General features: G+C 44.9%; 1 pseudogene; it reads left to right on the forward strand.

Moving 5' to 3' along the window:
• The first annotated feature begins 399 nt into the window (after positions 1 to 399).
• On the forward strand, positions 400 to 891 carry LOC111527640 (annotated as a pseudogene).
• Positions 892 to 14,308: the final 13,417 nt, after the last annotated feature.

Genomic DNA, 14,308 nt, shown 5'->3' on the forward strand with positions numbered 1-14,308 from the left:
GGCGAGTTGGCGGCGCCTGTGGTCCCAGCTACTCGGGAGGCTGAGGCAGGAGAATGGCGTGAACCCGGGAGGCGGAGCTTGCAGTGAGCTGAGATCCAGCCACTGAGATCCAGCCACTGCACTCCAGCCTGGGCGACAGAGCGAGACTCCGTCTCAAAAAAAAAAAAAAAAAAAAAAAGAAAAGAAAAAAAGACAGAAAGAAAGGGAGAGAGAGAGAAAGGCCAGGTGCGCTGGCTCACACTTGTAATCCCAGCACTTTGGGAGGCTGAGGTGGGTGGATTACCTGAGGCCGGGAGTTTGAGAGCAGCCTGGCCAACATGGTGAAACCCTGTCTCCACTAAAAATACAAAAAATTAGGGGCATACAGTGACCTCGGGCAGCGGGTCGCCTCAGCCGGGCATGGCGACACGGAGCCCGGCCGCAGCAGCGCCTCTGCTCCGCGGGATCTGCCGGCTTCCACTTCATCATTGGGTGTTTGCCACCCAGACTGAGGGGGACCTCAGAGTGACCCAAATTCTCAAAGTGTCCGTGAGCTACAGCTATCAAAGTCACTGACATTTCAGGAGTTGTGGGACGATGTATGAAATTAAAATTGAATCAGAAGAATTTAAGGAGAAGAGAACTAGCCAGCAACACCAGATGGTTAATCAGGCACTAAAAGAAGAAATCAAAAGGATGCATGGATTGCAGATATTTACCTCTGTCCCCAAACTCTGACCACGCCCTAGTTGCATAGATGCTGCTGCTTAAGACCTTGGATGAACTTGACTGACCTCATTCTTCCCTAAGCATTCCCCCCAAAATTTATATATTTTGCTCATATACATTTCCATATTATAATTATAAAAGATGTATAACCTATTTAGATGTTAATTAAAGGAAACAAACAACTGAAAAGAATACAAAAAATTAGCTGAGCGTTGTGGCACATACCTGTAGTCCCCGCTACTTGAGAGGTGAGGCAGGAGAACTGCTTGAGCCGGGATGCAGAGGTTGCAGTGAGCTGAGATTGTGCCACTGCACTCCAGCCTGGTTAATGAAGCAAGACTCTGTCTCAAAAAATTAATTAATTAATTAATTAAAAGTACGTTATGCTGAGTGAGAAAACCCAGTCTCAAAGGTTATATGCCTTATGATTTCATATTACATTTCTGAAGTGGCAAAATTACAGTAACTAAGAACAGATCAGAAGTGGCCAGAGAGGCCAGGCGTGGTGGCTCATGCCTGTAATCCCAGCACTTTGGGAGGCCAAGGTGGGCAGATCACCTGAGGTCAGGAATTCGAGACCAGCCTAACATGGCAAAACCCCGTTTCTACTAAAAGTACAAAATTAGCTGGGTATGGTGGCGCGCACCTGTAGTCCCAGCTATTCAGAACGCTGAGGCAGGAAAATCGCTTGAGCTCAGGAGATGGAGGTTGCAGTGAGCCGAGGTCGTGCCATTGCACTCCAGCCTGGGTGACGGAGGGAGACTCCATCTCAAAAAAAAAAAAAAAAAAAAGACAGGGCACAGTGGCTCACGCTTATAATCCCAGCACTTTGGGAGGCCGAGGCGGGTGGATCACCTGAGGTCGGGAGTTCAAGGCCATCCTTGCTAACACGGTGAAACCCTATCTCTACTAAAAATCAAAAAAATTAGCCAGGTGTGGTGGCACGCGCCTGTAGTCCCAGCTACTCAGGACGCTGAGGCAGAATAATCACTTGAACCTGGGAGGCGGAGGTTGCAGTGAGCTGAGATCACACCACTGCACTCCAGCTTGGGCAATAGAGTGAGACTCTGTCTCAAAAAGAAAAAAAAATATTAAAGGAAAAAAGTGTGTGTGTGTGTGGGGGGGGGGGGGGGGGAAGGTGGGGGTGGGTGTCCATGGGAGAGAGAGAGAGAGAGTTAAAAAAAATTCCAAACACTCCAGACAGAAGACAGTATCTTTTTCTCCTCCTGGTGATCTTTAGGAAAAAAAAAAAGAAAACTGATTTCAAAGCCTTTGCTAATTCTTCATGCTGCTGATGGTAGAGACTAGGTATAAATGGCTGTTTTGTTTTGCTAAGTAAAGCATCTCAAAGAATTTTCTTGTTGGTGCAAAGATCTGGAGAGCCCAAATTATTTTCTTCATTGTGTGCAGGAGTCATCTTAGAACATTTATTTTATTTTATTATTTTTTTTGAGACGGAGTCTCGCTCTGTCGCCCAGGCTGGAGTGCAGTGGCCGGATCTCAGCTCACTGCAAGCTCCACCTCCCAGGTTTACGCCATTCTCCTGCCTCAGCCTCCTGTGTAGCTGAGACTACAGGCGCCCGCCTCCTCGCCCAGCTAGTTTTTTGTATTTTTAGTAGAGACAGGGTTTCACTGTGTTAGCCAGGATGGTCTCGATCTCCTGACCTCGTGATCCGCCTGTCTCGGCCTCCCAAAGTGCTGGGATTACAGGCTTGAGCCACCGCGCCCGGCCAGAAAATTATTTTTGTGTTTGGGAAAAATGTTTGTTGTTCTTAGTTTGGATTTGAACTTCATCATCGTTGAGAATTATTGCTCATCTGTGCTTGGGGTGTGTGTGTGTGTGTGTGTGTGTGTGTGTGTGTGTGATTTGTCCAAGGCCTATCCCTAGGAGACGAGAAGTCCCTAGAGAAAATAAAGAGGCATGCTTTTCCCTCACACTGCCAGAGAACAAAGAGGATGCTCTCTTTTGTTAAATGCCTGTTTGTCTGTTTCCCATTTGAAAGATTGGAGCCTGGCCAACATGGCAAAATCCTATCTCTATCAGAAAAATACAAAAATTAGGCCAGGCGTGGTGGCTCACACTTGTAATCCCAGCACTTTGGGAGGCAGAGGCGGGTGGATCACTTGAGATCAGGCGTTCGAGACAAGCCTGGCCAACATGGTGAAACTCTGTCTCTACTAAAAATAAAAAATAAAAAATAAAAAAAATTAGGCCAGACGTGGTGGTGTGCACCTGTAATTCCAGCTACTCTGGAGGCTGAGGCAGAAAAATCACTTGAACCTGCGAGGCAGGGGTTGCAGTGAGCCGAGATCGTGCCACTGTACACTCCAGCCTGGGTGACAGAGTGAGAGTCCATTTCTAAAAAACAAAACAAAACAACAAAAATTAGCTGAGCGTGGTGGCACACGCCTGTAGTCCCAGCTAATCAGGAGGCTGAAACGGGAAAATCGGTTGAACCTGGGAGGAAGAGTTTGCAGTGAGCCAAGATTGTGCCACTGCACTCCAGCGTGGGCAACAGAGTGAGACCCCATTTCCAAAAAAAAAAAAAAAATTGGATTGTTTATTTTTTCTTATTGATTTAAAGGGGTGTTTTATATATTCTGAATGGGAGACTTTAGATTTATGTATTTCACACGTCTTCTATCAGTCTATGGCCTTTTTTCACTCCTTTAATCGAATCTTATGATGAAGATAAATTTTTAATTTCAATGAACTTCAACTTTTCAATCTTTTCTTTATGGTTAGTGCTTTTGCATGAAGTCTAAACAATCTTTTTGCTAACCTTAAAGTATTTATATAACAGTTGCCTCAGCCGGGCATGGTGGCTCACATCTGAAATCCCAGCATTTTGGGAGGACAGGGCTGGAATTTGATGCCAGGAATTCGAGAGCAGCCTGGCCAACATAGTGAAACCCCATTTCTGCTAAAAATACAAAAATTAGCCGGGTGTGGTGGCGCACACCTGTAATCGCAGCTACTTGTGGGGCTGAGGCACGAGAATCGCTTGAACCTGGGAGGCGGAGGCTGCAGTGAGCCGAGATCATGCCACTGCACTCCAGCCTGGGCGACAAAGAGAGACTCTGTTTCCAAAACAAAAACAGTTGCCTCTATTGACTCAGGATATACTCTCTCTGACCTACCAGCCTTTGGGTTCAGTACTGAGGACTCAGCACTCTGTATCTGGTCGTGGAGAATGATTCTTCTCTCTGTTTATAGATCATTTTGTTTTCAAAAGCTAGGCCTAAAAGCTTTCAGAAAGGAGCAGTAATCAAAATCATTGATGCACTGTTCAGCACTAGTATTCATCAATCAGAATGAACACTGGTCATAAGCAGCCTGTACTAGTGAAATAGCGACATCATCGACCTTGCTTATAGGAAATGAAAGTCATTTACCCGTGATCCAATTTCTTTAACTCTGCCTCAGCTATGTGGGCTGTGGCTGTGACTACTGTAAACAAAAAGTATCTGAGACAGGTCTCAATCAATTTAGAAACTTATTTTGTCAAAGTTAAGGACAGGCCTGGAAGAAATAAACATGAAATCACAGAAACAGTCTGTGGTCTGTGCCTTTCTCCAAAGATGATTTTGAGGGCTTCAATATTTAAAGGAGAAAAATGGGCTGGAGGGGAAAGAGGAAGTGTGTGGCAGTCCACATGTTGCAGGAGAAAAGGAGCAGGGAGGGTAATAGTCAATTATGTATTCATCTCACTCTAAGTAAATCATAAATCAGCACTTTACATAAAAGAAGGTGAACACAGAGTAGCTACCTACAGAGAGATTTAACCTTTTATCTGTAGCTATCTGCTGAGGAACAAAAGGAAATGCAATTTCTATTTATTTATTTATTTATTTATTTATTTATTTATTGAGACAGGGTCTCGCTCTGTCACCTAGGCTGGGATGCAGTGGTGCAATCTTGGCTCACTGCAACCTCCACCTCCTGGGTTCAAGGAATTCTTCTGCCTCAGTTTCCTGAGTAGCGAGGATTACAGGTGTGCAGCACCACCTCCACCTAAAGGAAAGGCAACTTCTTTTTTTTTAGACAGGGTCTCACTCCATCACCCAGGCTAGATGCAGTGGTGTGATCTCGGCTTACTGCAACCTCCGTGTCCTGGGTTCAAGTGATTCTCCTGCCTCAACCTCCCAAGTAGCTGGAATTACAGGGGCCTGCCATCGTGCCTGGCTATTTTTTTTTTTTTTTTTTTTTTTTTTGAGATGGAGTCTCGCTCTGTCGCCCAGGCTGGAGTGCAGTGGCCGGATCTCAGCTCACTGCAAGCCCCGCCTCCCAGGTTCACGCCATTCTCCTGCCTCAGCCTCCCGAGTAGTTGGGACTACAGGCGCCGGCCACCTTGCCCGGCTAGTTTTTTTTGTATTTTTCAGTAGAGACGGGGTTTCACCGTGTTAGCCAGGATGGTCTCGATCTGCTGACCTCGTGATCCGCCCGTCTCGGCCTCCCAAAGTGCTGGGATTACAGGCTTGAGCCACCGCGCCCGGCTTTTTTTTTTTTTTAAAGACAGAGTTTGGCTTTTGTCGCCCAGGCTGGAGTGCAATGGCGCAATCTCTGCTCACTGCAATCTCTGCCTCCCAGGTTCAAGGGATTCTCCTGCGTCAGCCTCCCAAGTAGCTGGGATTCCAGGCCCATGCCACCACGCTTGGCTAGTTTTTGTGTTTTTAGTAGAGATGGGGTTTCACCATGTTGGCCAGGCTGGTCTCAAACTCCTGACCTCAGGAGATCCACCCACCTCAGCCTCCCAAGTACTGGGATTACAGGCATGAGTCACTGTGCCTGGTCTAAGAATGCTATTTTCTGAAATGGAAAATGTATATTTATATTAGATCGGGAGCTCAGTCCTCAAGTAGGTTCAAAGCTCTTTCTTTGTGTTTTTGTTTTCTTGTTTTTTAAGAGACTTTTCTCCAAAAATAAGAAAAAAGAAAAAAGTTGAGAAAAAAAGAAAAAAAGTTAAAGAAACAAAAAGGAAAAAAAGAGTTAAACTTTTCTCCTAGTTAAAATGGCCAAGTAAAATGGCTAAGCTAGAAAAAATAGCTAAGAAGTCCAGAGTTCATTGTTAACACTGACAAATCATTTACAATGAAGATTCATCTGTTTTTTGGGAGGAGTTTGGGGGGACAGTGTCTCACTCTGTCACCCAGGCTGGAGTGCAGTGGTGCAATTATGGCTCACTGCAGCCTCCAACTCCTTGGCTCAAGCTATCTTCCTACCTCAGTCTCCCAAGTAGCTGGAAGTACAGGTGCGTGCCACCACACCAAGTTAATTTGTGTGGGAGGGTTTTTTTTTTTTTTTTTTTTCCAGTTTTGGTTTTGGTTAGAGACGGGGTTTCACCATGTTGCCCAGCATGGTCTCGAACTCTGAGCTCAAGAGATTCTCCCACTTCAGCCTCCCAAAGTGCTGGGATTATAGGTGAAGATGCACCTTTATAATGGAGATGTTAACATAATGTTAAGCAACAATGGAGGCAAAGTTACACAAGGGACATCCATGCATTCTTCCATGGTTATTTTCCTGGAAGATAAAGTATTGCTCGGCAATCATTCATTAAGAAGACAACGGGCCGGGCGCGGTGGCTCAAGCCTGTAATCCCAGCACTTTGGGAGGCCGAGACGGGCGGATCACTAGGTCAGGAGATCGAGACCATCCTGGCTAACACGGTGAAACCCCGTCTCTACTAAAAATACAAAAACTAGCCGGGCGAGGTGGCGGGCGCCTGTGGTCTCAGCTACTCGGGAGGCTGAGGCAGGAGAATGGCGTAAACCCAGGAGGCGGAGCTTGCAGTGAGCTGAGATCCGGCCACTGCACTCCAGTCCGGGCAACAGAGCAAGACTCCGCCTCAAAAAAAAAAAAAAAAAAAAAAAAAGAAGACAACGGCTGGGCACAGTGGCTCACAGCTGTAATCGCAGCACTTCGAGAGACTGAGGCATGTGGATTGCTTGAGCTCAGGAATTCAAGACCTGCCTGGGAAATATGGCAAAAACATGTCTTTACAAAAAATACAAAAATTAGCCAGGTGTTGTGGGTGTGTGTCTGCCATCCCAGCTACTTGGGAAATTGAGGTGGGAGGACAGTTTGAGCCCAGGAGGTCAAAGCTGCAGTGAGCTGTGATTGCTCTACTGCACTCCTGCCTGGGTGACAAAAAAAAAAAAAGAAAGGCTCTGCGCAGTGGCTCACGTCTGTAATCCCAGCACTTTGGGAGGCTGAGGCAGGCAGATCATGAGGTCAGGAGACCAAGACCATTCTGGCCAACATGGTGGAACCCCTGTCTACTGAAAATACAAAAATTAGCTGGGTGTGGTGGCGCATGCCTGTAATCCCTGCTATTCGGGAGGCTGAGGCAGGAGAATTGCTTGAACCAGGGAGTCAGAGGTTGCAGTGAGCCGAGATCGCACCATAGCACTCCAGTCTGGTGAGAGCAAGACTCCGTCCCAAAAAAAGAGAGAGAGGAAAAAAAAAAAAGGAATAAGATAATGGTGCTTAATATTTAAAATTTTATCAAGATTAATTCATTATCTTTAAAATTATGTCCTTAAGCCATCCAATTGCAAAATGCTGCTAGCACACCCAATAAAGAAATGGAGTTAGAGAGATAGAATATTCCTTTCCTGGCTGGGCATGGTGGCTCACGCCTGTAATCCCAGCACTTTGAAAGGCCAAGGTTGGTGGCCTCGAGGTCAGGAGTTCGAGACCAGCGTGCCCAATGTGGTGAAACTCCACTGATACTAAAAAAATACAAAAAATTAGCCGAGTGGTGGTGGCATGCGCCTGTAATTCCAGCTACTCAGGAGGCTGAGGCAGGAGGATCGCTTGAGCCTGGGAGGTGGAGATTGCAGTGAGCTGAGATTGTACCACTGTACTCCAGCCCTGTACTCCAGCTTGGTTGACAGAGTGAAACACTGTCTCAAAAAAAAAAAAAAAAATTCCTTTCCTAAAGGTTTTCATGGGAACCTAAGGAATATTGACTATAAACCCATTATATTTTGGTCCCACAATTTCATAATTTAGAATTTACTGACTAATAAAATGAAGAAAGAGGAAAATGAACATTTCCAAAATCCATCAAAATGAAATGTTACACCAAAGCATGTAAAGCCCTTTAAATGCCTGTGTGGACAGGTTGGGGATTGGACCTTAAGAGTCAGGGGTGATGCAAAGCTCCACAGGGATCCCAGCATCAGCTTCTGGGCTCGTCTTTGTCTTTCATATCAGCCATTCAATTAATGGTCATTGCAGATCTGCTCTGTGTGAAGCACTGTGGTAAAAGTGAGGGGAGATACCAAGAGGATGAAGGCACGGTCTCAGTCCTTAAGAAGATTTATACAGGCAGAATAGTGATAGAAAGCACTACCGAAGCCCAGCAAAAGAGAGGATTATTTCCAACATGACAGATGTGAGAGGGAAAACTTCATGGACGAAATGCAGTTGAACTGGGCTTTGAATGGCTGGAAGGTCAGCATATGGTTATATCCAGCAAGTCTGAAAAACAAAAGAGCTAAATCCAAGACAAAGCACAGGCTAGGTATGAGGACTTTGAAGGAAGTTGTTGCTGAGAAAGGAGTGTGAGTGCAAGCATATGTGGGGGCGGTGGAGGTGGCATGAGCATCCTACAGTAAGATGCAGCTGTACTAATGAAGATTGACTGGAGTTGGATGGTGATGGTCTGTATAGAACATTATGTTGTGGATGTTTGAATCATTAATGAGTTTTTTGGTAATAAAATATGCATAACATAAAATGTATCATTTTACCCATTTTTGAGCGTACAGTTCAGTGTCACTAAGTATATTCACATTGTTGTGGAATCACCACCACCATCCATCCACAGAACATTTCATGAATGGCTTTTTTTTGTTTTGACAGTCTTCTTCTGTCACCCAAGCTGGAGTGCAGTGGCAATCTCGGCTCACTGCAACCTCCATCTCCCGAGTTCAAGCAATTCTCGCGCCCCAGCCTCCCGAGTAGCTGGGACCACAAGTCCGCACCACCACGCCCCGCTAATTTTTTGTATTTTTAATAGAGATGGGGTTTCACCATGTTGGCCAAGCTGGTCTCAAACTCCTGACCTCAAATGATCCATCCAAGTCGGCCTCCCAAAGTCCTGGGATTACAGGCGTGAGCCACTGCGCCCGGCCTATGAATGGCTTTTGAACAGGAAGATGAAGGGACCACAGGTGACTACATCATTCTAGCAGCAGCATACAGAATTAACAGAACTGTCCCAATTTATTTATGGGAAAGGTGAGAGAGGAGGCAGGGGATGAACAAAGAGGTTATTATAAGACACTTGGTGCCAAGAGAGTAGTTCCCACAATGAAAGTTAAAGAAGGGACAGCTATGCTAGGTGTGGTGGCGTGTGCCTGTAGTCACTGCTTGGAGGTTGCAGTGAGCTCAGATCGCACCACTGTACTCCGACCTGGGGGACAGAGTGAGACCCTGTCTCAAATAAACAAAACAAAACAGAAAACCCACCATCACCACCACAAAATAAAAACAATATTGTGAATTAGCTATCAGTATCCCCATTTTCAAGAGGAGAAACTGAGGATGAGGCATGTGGTGTATGGAGCATGCTTAAAGTTGCACAGTAAGTGATGGAGTGAAAACTCAAATACTGGCCTGGTGCGGTGGCTCACGCCTGCAATCCTAACACTTTGGGAGGCCAAGGCAGGCAGATCATCTGAGGCCAGGAGTTTGAGACCAGCCTGGTCAACATGGTGAAACCCTGTCTCTACTGAAAATACAAAATAAATTAGCTGGGCATGGTGGTGCACACCTGTAAACTCAGCTACTTGGGAGACTGAGGCAGGAGAATCACCTGAACCCGGGAGACAGAGGTTGCAGTGAGCTGAGATCGCACTACTGCAGTCCAGCCTGGCTGACAGAGCAAGATTCCCTCTGAAAAACAAACAAACAAACAAACAAAAACAACAAACACAAAAAACCCTCAAATCCTAGTTGGTCTAACTCCCAAGTTGATGCTTTGAAGTACTGTACTAATGGTTTTTAGTTTGTCCCTGGAAAAGTTTGGTTTTCCTGTTTAAACGTATTCTCTCTTGTTTTCTCTTTTTCTACTTTCAAATTTTTACATATCAGATAAAATTCTCTGTGGCTCAGTAAAGTGCTAGGTACTAATGAGAATAGTCCAAAGTGTGTAAGTTCCCATTTGTTGATAAAATATTCCATTTGAAATCTTGTTAGTGATAGATGTTTATGTATAACTTCTATAATATCATAATGTCTCTAGGAAATATAATATCATATTTCTAAAGAAAAAGTTTTCCCTTAGTACAAAAGAGCAAAACAAAACAAACAAAAACCCCAAAACAATTTATCAGAAAGGCTTTGTTTTTTCTTAAGCGACGCAACACCGACCTCTTCTGGTCAGAAAGCAGAAGTATTAGGCAAATTGAATTTGGAAAAATCAGGGTGGAAAAGTCAGGTTAAGGAGAAAATAGACGAGGAAACAGATTTCGCAGAAGACTTGACATTTATCTTGGATTTGAAACTCTGACAGAACAGAGGGAGAGTGCTTCCACATGAGGAGCAGTGTGTGCAAAGCAAAAATTGTTCTTTCTTCTCTGATGAAATACATCTGCTGTAGATATTCTTTTCTTTTTTTTCTCTTTATTTTATTTTATTTTTTTTGAGACAAGGACTTACTCTGTCACCCAGGCTGGAGTGCGGTGGTGCAATCACATCTCACTGTAGCCTCGACCTCTCAGGCTTTAGTGATCCTCCCACCGCAGCTTCTGGAGTAGCTGGGAAGACAGGAGTGCACCACGACACCCAGCTAATTTTTGTATTTGTTGTAGAGACAGAGTTTTGTTATGTTACCCAGGTTAATCTCGAACTCCTGGGCTCGAGCAATCCCCTTGCTTTAGCCTCCCAAGGTATTGGGATTACAGGTGTGAGCTATTGCCCAGCCCAGCCATGCTGTTGATACTTTTTAAAGGTATAAGGATATAAATAAGAATCATTCATAACTCCACCATGCAGAAATAATACCGGAAATATTTGGATGCACTGACTTTGGTTTCTGGTCATATACGTTATTTTTGTCCACAAAACTAGGTAAATCTCAACTTACTCAGTATTCTATCACACACATGTTCCCACATTCTAAAAAGGAGAAAAAGATGTTTTCTGAAAGACAAGCTTCTATCAGTAAATCATGTTAAAGAGCTCCTGGGGTGCAAGATATCTGTTCATAGAGGGTGTAGCCCCTTCAGGATGTCCTGCAACCTTCCCATTCCTCATTCCTAGGGAATTTATTTGGTCTCAGTAATTACCTTGGATTTTGAATTCTAGTTGAGTGGTATAAACATAAGAAATACCTCAAAATTTTACTCAAAGACCTTGCTGGAAATTATCCCATCACCAGCTAAATCTACCTTTGTTTTCAGTGGAAGATAAAATAATGGAAATTTTTTTTTTTTTTTTTTTGAGACGGAGTTTCCCTCATTGACTAGGCTGGAGAGCAATGGTACGATTTCGGCTCACTGCAACCTCCGCTTCCTGGGTTCAAACAATTATCCTGCCTCAGCCTCCCAAGTAGCTGGGATTACAGGGTTTCTCCATGTTGGTCAGGCTGGTCTCAAACTCCCGACCTCAGGTGATCTGCCTGCCTCGGCCTCCCAAAGTGCTGGGATTACAGGTATGAGCCACCGCGCCTGGCCCTGGAAAGATTCTTAGTAGACACAGAGTGCTGATAATGCTTCCTCTTAAAGAAAAGTGGGTTAATTGGCTCTGGCATATTTTAGTGGTAAGGTAGTGTTAGGGGATTATAGGAAGTAAAAATCTACGTATCCTAAATAGCTTTTAGAAATTCAGGACTACCAGCTTTTTGTTCCTTACATGTGATGTATAAAATAACTCCTCTATGAGGTACTCCCAGTTATTTCTTGAGTCTTGGACTGAATTGGGTGACAGAATGGCATAGTTATGTAAATTATAGCTCACTGTTTATCTTTTCTCATATACTTTTACTTAGGTTTCCGTACTTGCCAAATAAGAAGACAGAATTAGTTTAATATTTCTTCTAATTCTTTGGTCTGTACTTATGTTCTCTATGTTACACGAGTCTGTGTGAAAAGAGTCCACCAATAGGCTTTGTTTGAGCAACAGGGCTGTTTATTTCCCTTGGGTGCAAGTGGGCTGAGTCCAAAAAGATAGTCAATATAAGTATTGACATGCAGTCCTTTTGGAAGAATGAGGCAATGAGTTCGGCTTGCTGAGAGGTAGTGGAGTGGGGCAGAGTGGTAGCCTCAAGGATAGACACGGAAGATACTATAGCATAGCCTGCCTTTGCTGGTGAGTGGCCATTAGGCCTGGTGGAACTGCCATCGATAAACCAAGTGTGATCAGGGTGAGGAACGGGAAAGAAGGAAATATGTGGAAATGGAGTGAATGTCAGGTGGATCAGAGAGATACAGTCATGGGGGTCAGGTGTGGTATCAGGAATAATATGGGAGGCCGGATTGAAGTCCGGGCCAGGAACAATGGTAACTGTGGGAGACTCAACAAAGAGTGAGTACAGCTGAAGGAGCCGGGGAGCAGAAAGTATGTGCGTCAGGTGTGAAGAAGAAAATAGATTTTGGAAGTTATGAGAACTGTAGAGAGTGAGTTGAGCATCGTTTGTGATTTTGAGGGCCTCTGAAAGTATTAGAGCTGCGGCAGCCGCCGCACGCAAACACGAGGGCTAGGCTAAAAGAATAAGGTCAAGGTGTTTGGACGAAAAGGCTACAGGAAGCGGTTCCGGTGCTTCTGTAAGAAATCCAACCGCACACTCTAGAGAACATGAATATCTAGATGAACTTGAACACAGGGCTTCTCCTCTCCCATTTCTAGTCAGAGGGCTGTCTTCGCAGGATGTCAGTATTTCTCATCCTTCCCCCTACCTGTTTCTCAGGCTAAGCACCAGACAAGTGTTACCAGGAGGTGGGGACTCTCTTCTACCCTGCTCCAACCCATGGGATAGAATCTCTCTACATTGGGCACAGAGCCACCAAGAATGTTGAGGCTCCAGTTACACTTGCCCAGGTTGTAAGGTGGTGGTTCCATGCTGGGAGAAGCAAGATAAGAAGACCCAATTACACTGTCCTCCCACTCCACTGAGTGCTCAGCTCCTGGAATAGGTGTGTCATGTGGAGAGATTTGTGCCTTTTTTTTTTTTTTGAGACTGAGTTTCACTCTTGCTGCCAGGCTGGAGTACAACTCCCAGGTTCAAGTGATTCTCCTGCCTCAGCCTCCTGAGTAGCTGGGATTACAGGCTTGCACCACCTCGCCCGGCTAAATTTGTATTTTTAGTAGAGACGGGGTTTCTCCATGTTAGTCAGGCTGATCTCAAACTCCCGACCTCAGGTGATCCAGTCGCCTCGGCCTCCCAAAGTGGGAGGCGTCAGCCACCACGCCTGGCCTATGTGCCTTTTTAAAAATCATCCCAAACGCCACAGCCATGGCTTGGAGATTTTCCCTAAGGGGAGAAGCAGGCCATAACACACCTATTTTCTTCCCAGAGGACGTGACTTCTTTGCAAAAGTGTTTGGAGAAGCTTAAGCCTAAGGTTGCTCTCCAACACAAGGGAGGTTGTCATGAAAGGCAATCGAAAGGAGATTGGTAGACTCATTGGAGATATAAACTGTAGGCTGGCTAGTTTGACTGAGAGAACCAGGCAAAGAGATAGCTGGAAGAATCCTTCTGGAGTAAGAACAAATCTCATTGACCTTGAGAACTATCCCTTCAAAAGAGTCCAAAGCTGTGGTGGCTCATGCCTGTAATCCCAGCACTTTGGGAGACCAAGGTGGTGGCCAAGTGATCACTTGAAGTCAGGAGTTCAAGACCAGCCTGGACAACATGGCGAAACTATCTCTACTAAAAATATAAAAATTAGCCAGGTGTGGTGGTGTGTGACTGTAATCCCAGCTACCCTAGAGGCTGTGGCACGAGAATAGCTGGAACCCAGGAGGTGGAGGCTGCAGGGAGCTAAGACTGACAAAAAGAAAAGAACCCAAATGTAATGGGATTAGTCTTTGGAGCAATTCATTCCTTAGGGTGTTGTTGAAAACAATAGAGCAATCAGCTGCAATTAGTGGAGCTTAACAGCTGGGTGGAGTCAGGAAAATAAATATTGAAGAGAGTTCTGCCAAAACCACTGTCATCAGAGGGTCACTGGGCATACCCAAGGCTGAGAGCCTGAGAAACAACATCAGAGGTTTAACACTGCAGGTGGATGTGGGGGTGGGAATGGGGGTGGGGAGAGATTATACTTCACTAAAATTATCCAGCCAATCACTAAACAAACAAGCAAATAAGAACAAAATGCACTAGAGTTGGGTGGGACTGGAAGGAATTAGTACCCAAAGCTGCAACAATATATTTTCTAAAATATCCATTTTCCAAGAAAAAATTTTGAGACATGCAAAAAAAGAGAGAAGTATAATCCATTCACCAGTAAAAAAAAAAAAAAAAAAAAAAAAGGCAAGTAAGAGAAATGACCAGTTTTGTTTTGTTTTGTTTATTGAGATGGGGGGGTCTCACTATGTTGCCCAGGCTGGTCTTGAACTTCTGAGCTCCAGCAATCCTCCCTCA

Source organism: Piliocolobus tephrosceles, chromosome 4 (genome assembly GCF_002776525.5).
Source record: "Piliocolobus tephrosceles isolate RC106 chromosome 4, ASM277652v3, whole genome shotgun sequence".
NCBI classification, from domain to species: domain Eukaryota; kingdom Metazoa; phylum Chordata; class Mammalia; order Primates; family Cercopithecidae; genus Piliocolobus; species Piliocolobus tephrosceles.